Genomic DNA, 15,000 nt, shown 5'->3' on the forward strand with positions numbered 1-15,000 from the left:
GAGAGGATGGAAAGAGAGGAGAGAGAGGGAGAGGATGGAAAGAGAGGAGAGAGAGGGAGAGGATGGAAAGAGAGGAGAGAGAGGGAGAGGATGGAAAGAGAGGAGAGAGAGGGAGAGGATGGAAAGAGAGGAGAGAGAGGGAGAGGATGGAAAGAGAGGAGAGAGAGGGAGAGGATGGAAAGAGAGAGGGAGAGGGAGAGGATGGAAAGTGAGAAGAGAGAAGAGAGAGGGAGAGGATGGAAAGTGAGAAGAGAGAGGGAGAGGATGGAAAGAGAGGAGAGAGAGGGAGAGGATGGAAAGAGAGGAGAGAGAAGAGAGAGGGAGAGGATGGAAAGTGAGAGTGAGGATGGAAAGTGAGAAGAGAGAGGGAGAGGATGGAAAGTGAGAAGAGAGAGGGAGAGGATGGAAAGAGAGAAGAGAGAGGGAGAGGGAGAGGATGGAGAGAGAGAAGAGAGAGGGAGAGGGAGAGGATGGAAAGTGAGAAGAGAGAGGGAGAGGGAGAGGATGGAGAGAGAGAAGAGGAGGGATGGAGGATTAGATAGAGAATAAAGGAGAGAGAGAAGAGAGAGAGAAGAGGAGGTAGAAGAGGTAGAAGAGGAGGTAGAGGAGGGATAGAGGATTAGATAGAGAATAAAGGAGAGAGAGGTAGAGGATTAGATAGAGAATAAAGGAGAGAGAGGTAGAGGAGGGATGGAGGATTAGATAGAGAATAAAGGAGAGAGAGAAGAGGAGGTAGAGGAGGGATGGAGGATTAGATAGAGAATAAAGGAGAGATACAGCGGAGTGAATACCTTAACTTGTTTCTTGCGGTTCTCGTTCTCATCCAGCGGCTGTCTGATGACGATGGGCTCACGCACCTCCGAGATCACCTCCGCCACCTGGTGCACACACACAGGTTAAAACTTTCACTACACCTTTACTGTGTGTGTGTGTGTGTGTGTGTGTGTGTGTGTGTGTGTGTGTGTGTGTGTGTGTGTGTGTGTGTGTGTGTGTGTGTGTGTGTGTGTGTGTGTGTGTGTGTGTGTGTGTGTGTGTGTGTGTGTCCTACGGTCTGAATGCGTCTGTGGTCGTCAGGTATCAGGGTCAGTAGTTTCTCCGTCAGCAGAGAGACCAGAGAGGGAGGAGTCTGAGGTAGGACCAGCATCTCCTGTAACACAGCCACCACACGCTTCCTATACACACACACACACACACACACACACACACACACACACACACACACACACACACACACACACACACACACACAGAGAGTTACATGAACACTTTCTGTAGCACCATATACAAGGAGAAAGATAAACCTGATTGACTTCCTGCCCGACTAGACGCACTGTCGTTGAATGAACCAATGGTTGTGTACCACGTTATCGACTGAGTCCTTAGCTGATATGTTAAAGAGATCAGACTACATCATCTGATAAATATCTATCCAGGCGTCTGTTATGTTGTCAAGCACGAACTCAACTACTGATGGCTACATTACCTCCCCATCCCCTCCTCCACCTCTCACCCATAGCTTCCTCCACCTCTCACCCATCCCCTCCTCCCATCCCCCTCTCACCTTCCTCCCTCTTCATTGGTATCCAGACAGCCGGTGAGGTGGATGAGTTGTTGAGAGATGAACTCTTTAGTCATGACCAGCTCCAGTTGAGCAAAGTCTCCTTTCTGCTCTTCAGACAACACCGGGACACACTTCACATACCTGGTATTACACAGTAATAACAGTTACCCCCGGTATTACACCGGGACACACTTCACATACCTGGTATTACACAGTAATAACAGTTACCACCGGTATTACACCGGGACACACTTCACATACCTGGTATTACACAGTAATAACAGTTACCGTACCCGGTATTACACCGGGACACACTTCACATACCTGGTATTACACAGTAATAACAGTTACCGTACCCGGTATTACACCGGGACACACTTCATATACCTGGTATTACACAGTAATAGTTATAACACTTCATATACCTGGTATTACACAGTAATAGTTATAACACTTCATATACCTGGTATTACACAGTAATAGTTATAACACTTCATATACCTGGTATTACACAGTAATAGTTATAACACTTCATATACCTGGTATTACACAGTAATAGTTATAACACTTCATATACCTGGTATTACACAGTAATAGTTATAACACTTTATATACCTGGTATTACACAGTAATAGTTATAACACTTCATATACCTGGTATTACACAGTAATAGTTATAACACTTCATATACCTGGTATTACACAGTAATAGTTATAACACTACATATACCTGGTATTACACAGTAATAGCTATAACACTTCATATACCTGGTATTACACAGTAATAGTTATAACACTTCATATACCTGGTATTACACAGTAATAGTTATAACACTTCATATACCTGGTATTACACATTAGTTAACACTTCATATACCTGGTATTACACAGTAATAGTTATAACACTTCATATACCTGGTATTACACAGTAATAGTTATAACACTTCATATACCTGGTATTACACAGTAATAGTTATAACACTTCATATACCTGGTATTACACAGTAATAACAGTTACCGTACCCGGTATTACACAGTAATAGTTATAACACTTCATATACCTGGTATTACACAGTAATAGTTATAACACTTCATATACCTGGTATTACACAGTAATAGTTATAACACTTCACATACCTGGTATTACACATTAGTTATAACACTTCATATACCTGGTATTACACAGTAATAGTTATAACACTTCATATACCTGGTATTACACAGTAATAGTTATAACACTTCATATACCTGGTATTACACAGTAATAGTTATAACACTTCATATACCTGGTATTACACAGTAATAACAGTTACCGTACCCGGTATTACACAGTAATAGTTATAACACTTCATATACCTGGTATTACACAGTAATAGTTATAACACTTCATATACCTGGTATTACACAGTAATAGTTATAACACTTCACATACCTGGTATTACACATTAGTTATAACACTTCATATACCTGGTATTACACAGTAATAGTTATAACACTTCATATACCTGGTATTACACAGTAATAGTTATAACACTTCATATACCTGGTATTACACATTAGTTATAACACTTCATATACCTGGTATTACACAGTAATAGTTATAACACTTCATATACCTGGTATTACACATTAGTTAACACTTCATATACCTGGTACTACACAGTAATAGTTATAACACTTCATATACCTGGTATTAACATTAGTTATAACACTTCATATACCTGGTATTACACAGTAATAGTTATAACACTTCATATACCTGGTATTACACAGTAATAGTTATAACACTTCATATACCTGGTATTACACAGTAATAGTTATAACACTTCATATACCTGGTATTACACAGTAATAGTTATAACACTTCATATACCTGGTATTACACAGTAATAGTTATAACACTTCATATACCTGGTATTACACAGTAATAGTTATAACACTTCATATACCTGGTATTAGACAGTAATAGTTATAACACTTCATATACCTGGTATTAGACAGTAATAGTTATAACGCTTCATATACCTGGTATTACACATTAATAGTTATAACACTTCATATAGCTGGTATTACACAGTAATAGTTATAACACTTCATATACCTGGTATTACACAGTAATAGTTATAACACTTCATATACCTGGTATTACACAGTAATAGTTATAACACTTCATATACCTGGTATTACACAGTAATAGTTATAACACTTCATATACCTGGTATTACACAGTAATAGTTATAACACTTCATATACCTGGTATTACACAGTAATAGTTATAACACTTCATATACCTGGTATTACACAGTAATAGTTATAACACTTCATATACCTGGTATTAGACAGTAATAACAGTTAACACTTCACACTCAGTGTCATGCCATGAAACATCCATAAGGAGTTGGCAAGAGAGCACAAACTGACTGGCACCCAGGCTACCTTGACATATCTACATGTTACACACACACTACATAACCAAAAGGGTATGTGGACAACTGCTCATCCAACATCTCATTCCAAACGGGTACTGATGTTGGGGGTGATTAGGCCCTGCAGTAGGCTTTCCAATTCATCCCAAAGGTGTTCGATTATATACAAATATACATCAGTTATAACATGTTAACACTACTACACTGTCTTCATATACCAGTTATAACATGTTAACACTACTACACTGTCTTCATATACCAGTTATAACATGTTAACACTACTACACTGTCTTCATATACCAGTTATAACATGTTAACACTACTACACTGTCTTCATATACCAGTTATAACATGTTAACACTACTACACTGTCTTCATATACCAGTTATAACATGTTAACACTACTACACTGTCTTCATATACCAGTTATAACATGTTAACACTACTACACTGTCTTCATATACCTGTTATAACATGTTAACACTACTACACTGTCTTCATATACCAGTTATAACATGTTAACACTACTACACTGTCTTCATATACCAGTTATAACACTACTACACTGTCTTCATATACCAGTTATAACACTACTACACTGTCTTCATATACCTGTTATAACACTACTACACTGCCTTCATATACCAGTTATAACACTACTACACTGTCTTCATATACCAGTTATAACATGTTAACACTACTACACTGCCTTCATATACCAGTTATAACACTACTACACTGCCTTCATATACCAGTTATAACACTACTACACTGCCTTCATATACCAGTTATAACACTACTACACTGTCTCCATATACCAGTTATAACACTAATACACTGTCTTCATATACCAGTTATAACACTAATACACTGTCTTCATATACCTGTTGTAACATGTTAACACTACACTACTATACTGTCTGGACACACCTAGTAGCAATGTTTCTCTGGTTGGCAGACAGCACTGGCAGGCCCTTCACATATCTAGAGAGAACAGACGGGAGACAATGGACTGTATTCACAAAGAGGCTCAGAGGAGGAGTACTGATCCGGTCCATATCACTAGAACCTAACAGGCCAAACTGATCCTAGATCCGAACTCCTACCCTGAGACAACGGCCTGTCAGAGTACTGATCCGGTCCAAACTGATCCTAGATCAGAACTCCTACCCTGAGACAGGGGACACAATGGCCTGTCAGAGTACTGACCCTAACATCTCTACAGTCTACCTACACGCTTCCAGTCTAGATATCACTAGGACTAGTCTTAAAATACTGGTCCTATAGACTGGGACAACGGCCTGTCAGAGTACTGACCCTAACATCTCTACAGTCTACCTACACGCTTCCAGTCTAGATATCACTAGGACTAGTCTTAAAATACTGGTCCTATAGACAGACTTGAGTCAGTGTTTCCCCAAACCTCTCCTCCAATACCCCCATGCCTGTCCAAGGATTTGATATATTCCACGACTAGCAGAGCTGATGTACCCTGGGAAAGGGTTGGGGGGGGGTACCTAGAGGTACATACAGGAGAGGGTAGGGGAGTTGACATATGTGATGTAGTCAGGGTGATGTAGTGGTGGTCTTACCCGTAGTCAGGGTGATGTAGTGGTGGTCTTACCCGTAGTCAGGGTGATGTAGTGGTGGTCTTACCCGTAGTCAGGGTGATGTAGTGGTGGTCTTACCCGTAGTCAGGGTGATGTATGGGGTGTAGTGGTGGTCTTACCCGTAGTCAGGGTGATGTAGTGGTGGTCTTACCTGTAGTCAGGGTGATGTAGTGGTGGTCTTACCCGTAGTCAGGGTGATGTAGTGGTGGTCTTACCCGTAGTCAGGGTGAGTGTATGGGTGTAGTGGTGGTCTTACCCGTAGTCAGGGTGATGTATGGGGTGTAGTGGTGGTCTTACCCGTAGTCAGGGTGATGTAGTGGTGGTCTTACCCGTAGTCAGGGTGGTGTATGGGGTGTAGTGGTGGTCTTACCTGTAGTCAGGGTGATGTATGGGGTGTAGTGGTGGTCTTACCCATAGTCAGGGTGGTGTATGGGGTGTAGTGGTGGTCTTACCCGTAGTCAGGGTGATGTAGTGGTGGTCTTACCCGTAGTCAGGGTGGTGTATGGGGTGTAGTGGTGGTCTTACCCGTAGTCAGGGTGGTGTATGTAGTGGTGGTCTTACCCGTTGTCAGGGTGATGTAGTGGTGGTCTTACCCGTAGTCAGGGTGATGTATGGGGTGTAGTGGTGGTCTTACCCGTAGTCAGGGTGGTGTATGGGGTGTAGTGGTGGTCTTACCCATAGTCAGGGTGATGTAGTGGTGGTCTTACCCGTTGTCAGGGTGATGTAGTGGTGGTCTTACCCGTAGTCAGGGTGATGTAGTGGTGGTCTTACCCGTAGTCAGGGTGATGTAGTGGTGGTCTTACCCGTAGTCAGGGTGGTGTATGGGGTGTAGTGGTGGTCTTACCCGTAGTCAGGGTGGTGTATGGGGTGTAGTGGTGGTCTTACCCGTTGTCAGGGTGATGTAGTGGTGGTCTTACCCGTTGTCAGGGTGATGTAGTGGTGGTCTTACCCGTAGTCAGGGTGATGTATGGGGTGTAGTGGTGGTCTTACCCGTAGTCAGGGTGGTGTATGGGGTGTAGTGGTGGTCTTACCCATAGTCAGGGTGATGTAGTGGTGGTCTTACCCGTTGTCAGGGTGATGTAGTGGTGGTCTTACCCGTAGTCAGGGTGATGTAGTGGTGGTCTTACCCGTAGTCAGGGTGATGTAGTGGTGGTCTTACCCGTAGTCAGGGTGATGTATGGGGTGTAGTGGTGGTCTTACCCGTAGTCAGGGTGGTGTATGGGGTGTAGTGGTGGTCTTACCCGTAGTCAGGGTGATGTAGTGGTGGTCTTACCCGTAGTCAGGGTGGTGTATGGGGTGTAGTGGTGGTCTTACCCGTTGTCAGGGTGATGTAGTGGTGGTCTTACCCGTTGTCAGGGTGATGTAGTGGTGGTCTTACCCGTAGTCAGGGTGATGTATGGGGTGTAGTGGTGGTCTTACCCGTAGTCAGGGTGGTGTATGGGGTGTAGTGGTGGTCTTACCCATAGTCAGGGTGATGTAGTGGTGGTCTTACCCGTTGTCAGGGTGATGTAGTGGTGGTCTTACCCGTAGTCAGGGTGATGTAGTGGTGGTCTTACCCGTAGTCAGGGTGATGTAGTGGTGGTCTTACCCGTAGTCAGGGTGATGTAGTGGTGGTCTTACCCGTAGTCAGGGTGATGTAGTGGTGGTCTTACCCGTAGTCAGGGTGATGTATGGGGTGTAGTGGTGGTCTTACCCGTAGTCAGGGTGGTGTATGGGGTGTAGTGGTGGTCTTACCCGTAGTCAGGGTGATGTAGTGGTGGTCTTACCCGTAGTCAGGGTGGTGTATGGGGTGTAGTGGTGGTCTTACCCGTAGTCAGGGTGGTGTATGTAGTGGTGGTCTTACCCGTTGTCAGGGTGATGTAGTGGTGGTCTTACCCGTAGTCAGGGTGATGTATGGGGTGTAGTGGTGGTCTTACCCGTAGTCAGGGTGATGTATGGGGTCTAGTGGTGGTCTTACCCGTAGTCAGGGTGATGTAGTGGTGGCCTTACCCGTAGTCAGGGTGATGTAGTGGTGGTCTTACCCGTAGTCAGGGTGATGTATGGGGTCTAGTGGTGGTCTTACCCGTAGTCAGGGTGATGTAGTGGTGGTCTTACCCGTAGTCAGGGTGATGTAGTGGTGGTCTTACCCGTAGTCAGGGTGATGTATGGGGTGTAGTGGTGGTCTTACCCGTAGTCAGGGTGATGTAGTGGTGGTCTTACCCGTTGTCAGGGTGATGTAGTGGTGGTCTTACCCGTAGTCAGGGTGATGTAGTGGTGGTCTTACCCGTAGTCAGGGTGATGTAGTGGTGGTCTTACCCGTAGTCAGGGTGATGTAGTGGTGGTCTTACCCGTAGTCAGGGTGATGTATGGGGTGTAGTGGTGGTCTTACCCGTAGTCAGGGTGATGTAGTGGTGGTCTTACCCGTTGTCAGGGTGATGTAGTGGTGGTCTTACCCGTAGTCAGGGTGATGTAGTGGTGGTATTACCCGTAGTCAGGGTGATGTAGTGGTGGTCTTACCCGTAGTCAGGGTGATGTAGTGGTGGTCTTACCCGTAGTCAGGGTGATGTATGGGGTGTAGTGGTGGTCTTACCCGTAGTCAGGGTGATGTATGGGGTCTAGTGGTGGTCTTACCCGTAGTCAGGGTGATGTATGGGGTGTAGTGGTGGTCTTACCCGTAGTCAGGGTGATGTATGGGGTCTAGTGGTGGTCTTACCCGTAGTCAGGGTGATGTAGTGGTGGTCTTACCCGTAGTCAGGGTGATGTATGGGGTGTAGTGGTGGTCTTACCCGTAGTCAGGGTGATGTATGGGGTGTAGTGGTGGTCTTACCCGTAGTCAGGGTGGTGTATGGGGTGTAGTGGTGGTCTTACCCATAGTCAGGGTGATGTAGTGGTGGTCTTACCCGTTGTCAGGGTGATGTAGTGGTGGTCTTACCCGTAGTCAGGGTGATGTATGGGGTCTAGTGGTGGTCTTACCCGTAGTCAGGGTGATGTAGTGGTGGTCTTACCCGTAGTCAGGGTGGTGTATGGGGTGTAGTGGTGGTCTTACCCGTAGTCAGGGTGGTGTATGGGGTGTAGTGGTGGTCTTACCCGTTGTCAGGGTGATGTAGTGGTGGTCTTACCCGTTGTCAGGGTGATGTAGTGGTGGTCTTACCCGTAGTCAGGGTGATGTATGGGGTGTAGTGGTGGTCTTACCCGTAGTCAGGGTGGTGTATGGGGTGTAGTGGTGGTCTTACCCATAGTCAGGGTGATGTAGTGGTGGTCTTACCCGTTGTCAGGGTGATGTAGTGGTGGTCTTACCCGTAGTCAGGGTGATGTATGGGGTCTAGTGGTGGTCTTACCCGTAGTCAGGGTGATGTAGTGGTGGTCTTACCCGTAGTCAGGGTGATGTAGTGGTGGTCTTACCCGTAGTCAGGGTGATGTATGGGGTGTAGTGGTGGTCTTACCCGTAGTCAGGGTGGTGTATGGGGTGTAGTGGTGGTCTTACCCGTAGTCAGGGTGATGTAGTGGTGGTCTTACCCGTAGTCAGGGTGGTGTATGGGGTGTAGTGGTGGTCTTACCCGTAGTCAGGGTGGTGTATGTAGTGGTGGTCTTACCCGTTGTCAGGGTGATGTAGTGGTGGTCTTACCCGTAGTCAGGGTGATGTATGGGGTGTAGTGGTGGTCTTACCCGTAGTCAGGGTGATGTATGGGGTCTAGTGGTGGTCTTACCCGTAGTCAGGGTGATGTAGTGGTGGTCTTACCCGTAGTCAGGGTGATGTAGTGGTGGTCTTACCCGTAGTCAGGGTGATGTATGGGGTCTAGTGGTGGTCTTACCCGTAGTCAGGGTGATGTAGTGGTGGTCTTACCCGTAGTCAGGGTGATGTAGTGGTGGTCTTACCCGTAGTCAGGGTGATGTATGGGGTGTAGTGGTGGTCTTACCCGTAGTCAGGGTGATGTAGTGGTGGTCTTACCCGTTGTCAGGGTGATGTAGTGGTGGTCTTACCCGTAGTCAGGGTGATGTAGTGGTGGTCTTACCCGTAGTCAGGGTGATGTAGTGGTGGTCTTACCCGTAGTCAGGGTGATGTAGTGGTGGTCTTACCCGTAGTCAGGGTGATGTATGGGGTGTAGTGGTGGTCTTACCCGTAGTCAGGGTGATGTAGTGGTGGTCTTACCCGTTGTCAGGGTGATGTAGTGGTGGTCTTACCCGTAGTCAGGGTGATGTAGTGGTGGTCTTACCCGTAGTCAGGGTGATGTAGTGGTGGTCTTACCCGTAGTCAAGGTGATGTAGTGGTGGTCTTACCCGTAGTCAGGGTGATGTATGGGGTGTAGTGGTGGTCTTACCCGTAGTCAGGGTGATGTATGGGGTCTAGTGGTGGTCTTACCCGTAGTCAGGGTGATGTATGGGGTGTAGTGGTGGTCTTACCCGTAGTCAGGGTGATGTATGGGGTCTAGTGGTGGTCTTACCCGTAGTCAGGGTGATGTAGTGGTGGTCTTACCCGTAGTCAGGGTGATGTATGGGGTGTAGTGGTGGTCTTACCCGTAGTCAGGGTGATGTATGGGGTGTAGTGGTGGTCTTACCCGTAGTCAGGGTGATGTATGGGGTGTAGTGGTGGTCTTACCCGTAGTCAGGGTGGTGTATGGGGTGTAGTGGTGGTCTTACCCGTAGTCAGGGTGGTGTATGGGGTGTAGTGGTGGTTTTACCCGTAGTCAGGGTGGTGTATGGGGTGTAGTGGTGGTCTTACCCATAGTCAGGGTGGTGTATGGGGTGTAGTGGTGGTCTTACCCGTAGTCAGGGTGGTGTATGGGGTGTAGTGGTGGTCTTACCCGTAGTCAGGGTGATGTATGGGGTGGTCTTACCCGTTGTCAGGGTGATGTATGGGGTGTAGTGGTGGTCTTACCCGTAGTCAGGGTGATGTAGTGGTGGTCTTACCCGTAGTCAGGGTGATGTAGTGGTGGTCTTACCCGTAGTCAGGGTGATGTATGGGGTGTAGTGGTGGTCTTACCCGTAGTCAGGGTGATGTATGGGGTGTAGTGGTGGTCTTACCCGTAGTCAGGGTGATGTATGGGGTGTAGTGGTGGTCTTACCCGTAGTCAGGGTGATGTATGGGGTGTAGTGGTGGTCTTACCCGTAGTCAGGGTGGTGTATGGGGTGGTCTTACCCGTAGTCAGGGTGGTGTATGGGGTGGTCTTACCCGTAGTCCGGTGATGTATGGGGTGGTCTTACCCGTAGTCAGGGTGATGTATGGGGTGTAGTGGTGGTCTTACCCGTAGTCAGGGTGATGTATGGGGTGGTCTTACCCGTAGTCAGGGTGGTGTATGGGGTGTAGTGGTGGTCTTACCCGTAGTCAGGGTGGTGTATGGGGTGTAGTGGTGGTCTTACCCGTAGTCAGGGTGATGTATGGGGTGTAGTGGTGGTCTTACCCGTAGTCAGGGTGATGGGGTGTAGTGGTGGTCTTACCCGTAGTCAGGGTGATGTAGTGGTGGTCTTACCCGTAGTCAGGGTGATGTATGGGGTGTAGTGGTGGTCTTACCCGTAGTCAGGGTGATGTAGTGGTGGTCTTACCCGTAGAGGTACTCAGCGAAGGTAGCAGCCTCGGGCAGCAGCTTCTCCAACATCTCCTCTCCTTCATCCCCTTTAGTCTTAACGAACTCACACAGAGCCCTCCAGTACAACACGCTCTCACAGGACAGAGACCCAGCCGGGACCAGCATCCTACAGAGAGACAGACAGAGACTCAGCCGGGACCAGCATCCTACAGAGAGACAGACAGTCAGAGACCCAGCCGGGACCAGCATCCTACAGAGAGACAGACAGTCAGAGACCCAGCCAGGACCAGCATCCTACAGAGAGAGAGACAGTCAGAGACCCAGCCAGGACCAGCATCCTACAGAGAGACAGACAGAGACCCAGCCGGGACCAGCATCCTACAGAGAGACAGACAGAGACCCAGCCGGGACCAGCATCCTACAGAGAGAGAGACAGTCAGAGACCCAGCCGGGACCAGCATCCTACAGAGAGACAGACAGAGAACCAGCCGGGACCAGCATCCTACAGAGAGACAGACAGACAGAGACCCAGCCGGGACCAGCATCCTACAGAGAGACAGTCAGAGACCCAGCCGGGACCAGCATCCTACAGAGAGAGACAGACAGTCAGAGACCCAGCCAGGACCAGCATCCTACAGAGAGAGAGACAGTCAGAGACCCAGCCGGGACCAGCATCCTACAGAGAGAGACAGACAGTCAGAGACCCAGCCGGGACCAGCATCCTACAGAGAGACAGACAGAGACCCAGCCGGGACCAGCATCCTACAGAGAGACAGACAGTCAGAGACCCAGCCAGGACCAGCATCCTACAGAGAGAGACAGACAGTCAGAGACCCAGCCAGGACCAGCATCCTACAGAGAGAGACAGACAGTCAGAGACCCAGCCGGGACCAGCATCCTACAGAGAGACAGTCAGAGACCCAGCCGGGACCAGCATCCTACAGAGAGAGAGACAGTCAGAGAACCAGCCGGGACCAGCATCCTACAGAGAGAGAGACAGTCAGAGACCCAGCCGGGACCAGCATCCTACAGAGAGACAGACAGACAGAGACCCAGCCGGGACCAGCATCCTACAGAGAGACAGTCAGAGAACCAGCCGGGACCAGCATCCTACAGAGAGACAGACAGACAGAGACCCAGCCGGGACCAGCATCCTACAGAGAAACAGACAGTCAGAGACCCAGCCAGGACCAGCATCCTACAGAGAGAGAGAGACAGTCAGAGACCCAGCCGGGACCAGCATCCTACAGAGAGACAGACAGAGACCCAGCCAGGACCAGCATCCTACAGAGAGACAGACAGAGACCCAGCCGGGACCAGCATCCTACAGAGAGAGAGACAGTCAGAGACCCAGCCGGGACCAGCATCCTACAGAGAGAGAGACAGTCAGAGACCCAGCCGGGACCAGCATCCTACAGAGAGAGAGAGACAGTCAGAGACCCAGCCAGGACCAGCATCCTACAGAGAGACAGTCAGAGACCCAGCCGGGACCAGCATCCTACAGAGAGACAGTCAGAGACCCAGCCAGGACCAGCATCCTACAGAGACAGACAGTCAGAGAACCAGCCGGGACCAGCATCCTACAGAGAGACAGTCAGAGACCCAGCCAGGACCAGCATCCTACAGAGAGACAGACAGTCAGAGACCCAGCCGGGACCAGCATCCTACAGAGAGACAGACAGTCAGAGACCCAGCCAGGACCAGCATCCTACAGAGAGACAGTCAGAGACCCAGCCAGGACCAGCATCCTACAGAGAGACAGTCAGAGACCCAGCCAGGACCAGCATCCTACAGAGAGAGAGACAGTCAGAGACCCAGCCGGGACCAGCATCCTACAGAGAGACAGACAGTCAGAGACCCAGCCAGGACCAGCATCCTACAGAGAGACAGTCAGAGACCCAGCCAGGACCAGCATCCTACAGAGAGAGAGACAGTCAGAGACCCAGCCGGGACCAGCATCCTACAGAGAGAGACAGACAGAGAACCAGCCGGGACCAGCATCCTACAGAGACAGACAGTCAGAGAACCAGCCGGGACCAGCATCCTACAGAGAGACAGTCAGAGACCCAGCCAGGACCAGCATCCTACAGAGAGACAGTCAGAGACCCAGCCAGGACCAGCATCCTACAGACAGACAGTCAGAGACCCAGCCAGGACCAGCATCCTACAGAGAGACAGTCAGAGACCCAGCCAGGACCAGCATCCTACAGACAGACAGTCAGAGACCCAGCCGGGACCAGCATCCTACAGAGAGACAGTCAGAGACCCAGCCAGGACCAGCATCCTACAGAGAGACAGACAGAGACCCAGCCAGGACCAGCATCCTACAGAGAGAGACAGTCAGAGACCCAGCCGGGACCAGCATCCTACAGAGAGAGACAGTCAGAGACCCAGCCGGGACCAGCATCCTACAGAGAGAGAGACAGTCAGAGACCCAGCCAGGACCAGCATCCTACAGAGAGAGAGACAGAGACCCAGCCGGGACCAGCATCCTACAGAGAGACAGTCAGAGACCCAGCCGGGACCAGCATCCTACAGAGAGACAGTCGGAGACCCAGCCAGGACCAGCATCCTACAGAGAGACAGTCAGAGACCCAGCCAGGACCAGCATCCTACAGAGAGACAGTCGGAAACCCAGCCAGGACCAGCATCCTACAGAGAGACAGTCAGAGACCCAGCCAGGACCAGCATCCTACAGAGAGAGACAGTCAGAGACCCAGCCGGGACCAGCATCCTACAGAGAGAGACAGTCAGAGACCCAGCCGGGACCAGCATCCTACAGAGAGAGAGACAGTCAGAGACCCAGCCAGGACCAGCATCCTACAGAGAGAGAGACAGAGACCCAGCCGGGACCAGCATCCTACAGAGAGACAGTCAGAGACCCAGCCGGGACCAGCATCCTACAGAGAGACAGTCAGAGAACCAGCCGGGACCAGCATCCTACAGAGAGACAGTCGGAGACCCAGCCAGGACCAGCATCCTACAGAGAGAGAGACAGAGACCCAGCCGGGACCAGCATCCTACAGAGAGACAGTCAGAGACCCAGCCGGGACCAGCATCCTACAGAGAGACAGTCAGAGAACCAGCCGGGACCAGCATCCTACAGAGAGACAGTCAGAGACCCAGCCAGGACCAGCATCCTACAGAGAGACAGTCAGAGACCCAGCCAGGACCAGCATCCTACAGAGAGACAGACAGTCAGAGACCCAGCCAGGACCAGCATCCTACAGAGAGACAGACAGTCAGAGACCCAGCCAGGACCAGCATCCTACAGAGAGACAGACAGTCAGAGACCCAGCCAGGACCAGCATCCTACAGAGAGACAGACAGTCAGAGACCCAGCCAGGACCAGCATCCTACAGAGAGACAGACAGTCAGAGACCCAGCCGGGACCAGCATCCTACAGAGAGACAGACAGTCAGAGACCCATCCGGGACCAGCATCCTACAGAGAGACAGTCAGAGACCCAGCCGGGACCAGCATCCTACAGAGAGACAGTCAGAGACCCAGCCGGGACCAGCATCCTACAGAGAGACAGACAGTCAGAGACCCATCCGGGACCAGCATCCTACAGAGAGACAGACAGAGACCCAGCCAGGACCAGCATCCTACAGAGAGACAGACAGTCAGAGACCCAGCCAGGACCAGCATCCTACAGTGTGTGTGTGTGTGTGTGTGTGTGTGTGTGTGTGTGTGTGTGTGTGTGTGTGTGTGTGTGTGTGTGTGTGTGTGTGTGTGTGTGTGTGTGTGTGTGTGTGTGTGTGTGTGTGTGTGTGTGTGTGTGTGTGTGTACCTGTCGTCCAGCTGAAGGCGGTGGTGGAGCAGCTGGTCCTGAGGTGTGTGTGTGAATAGAGCGGTCAGTGTGTCCAGGGCGGTCTGAGAGCAGTTCTCTACATCCAG

General features: G+C 49.6%; 1 long non-coding RNA gene and 1 pseudogene across 2 annotated transcripts; both read right to left on the reverse strand.

Moving 5' to 3' along the window:
• LOC124018069 overlaps positions 1 to 15,000 on the reverse strand; it is a 118,053-nt pseudogene that overhangs the window by 96,327 nt on the left and 6,726 nt on the right.
• On the reverse strand, positions 1,895 to 4,221 carry LOC124018070. 2 transcript variants are annotated; one of them, XR_006835560.1, is made up of 3 exons: positions 3,890 to 4,221; positions 3,738 to 3,851; positions 1,895 to 2,846 (listed from the first exon to the last, which is right to left on the reverse strand). It is a non-coding gene; the product is annotated as an uncharacterized LOC124018070 (long non-coding RNA). The 2 variants fall into 2 exon arrangements; XR_006835559.1 differs by having other exon boundaries at positions 1,895 to 2,404; positions 2,438 to 2,846; positions 3,738 to 4,221.

Source organism: Oncorhynchus gorbuscha, unplaced genomic scaffold (genome assembly GCF_021184085.1).
Source record: "Oncorhynchus gorbuscha isolate QuinsamMale2020 ecotype Even-year unplaced genomic scaffold, OgorEven_v1.0 Un_scaffold_387, whole genome shotgun sequence".
Taxonomy (NCBI): Eukaryota; Metazoa; Chordata; class Actinopteri; order Salmoniformes; family Salmonidae; genus Oncorhynchus; species Oncorhynchus gorbuscha.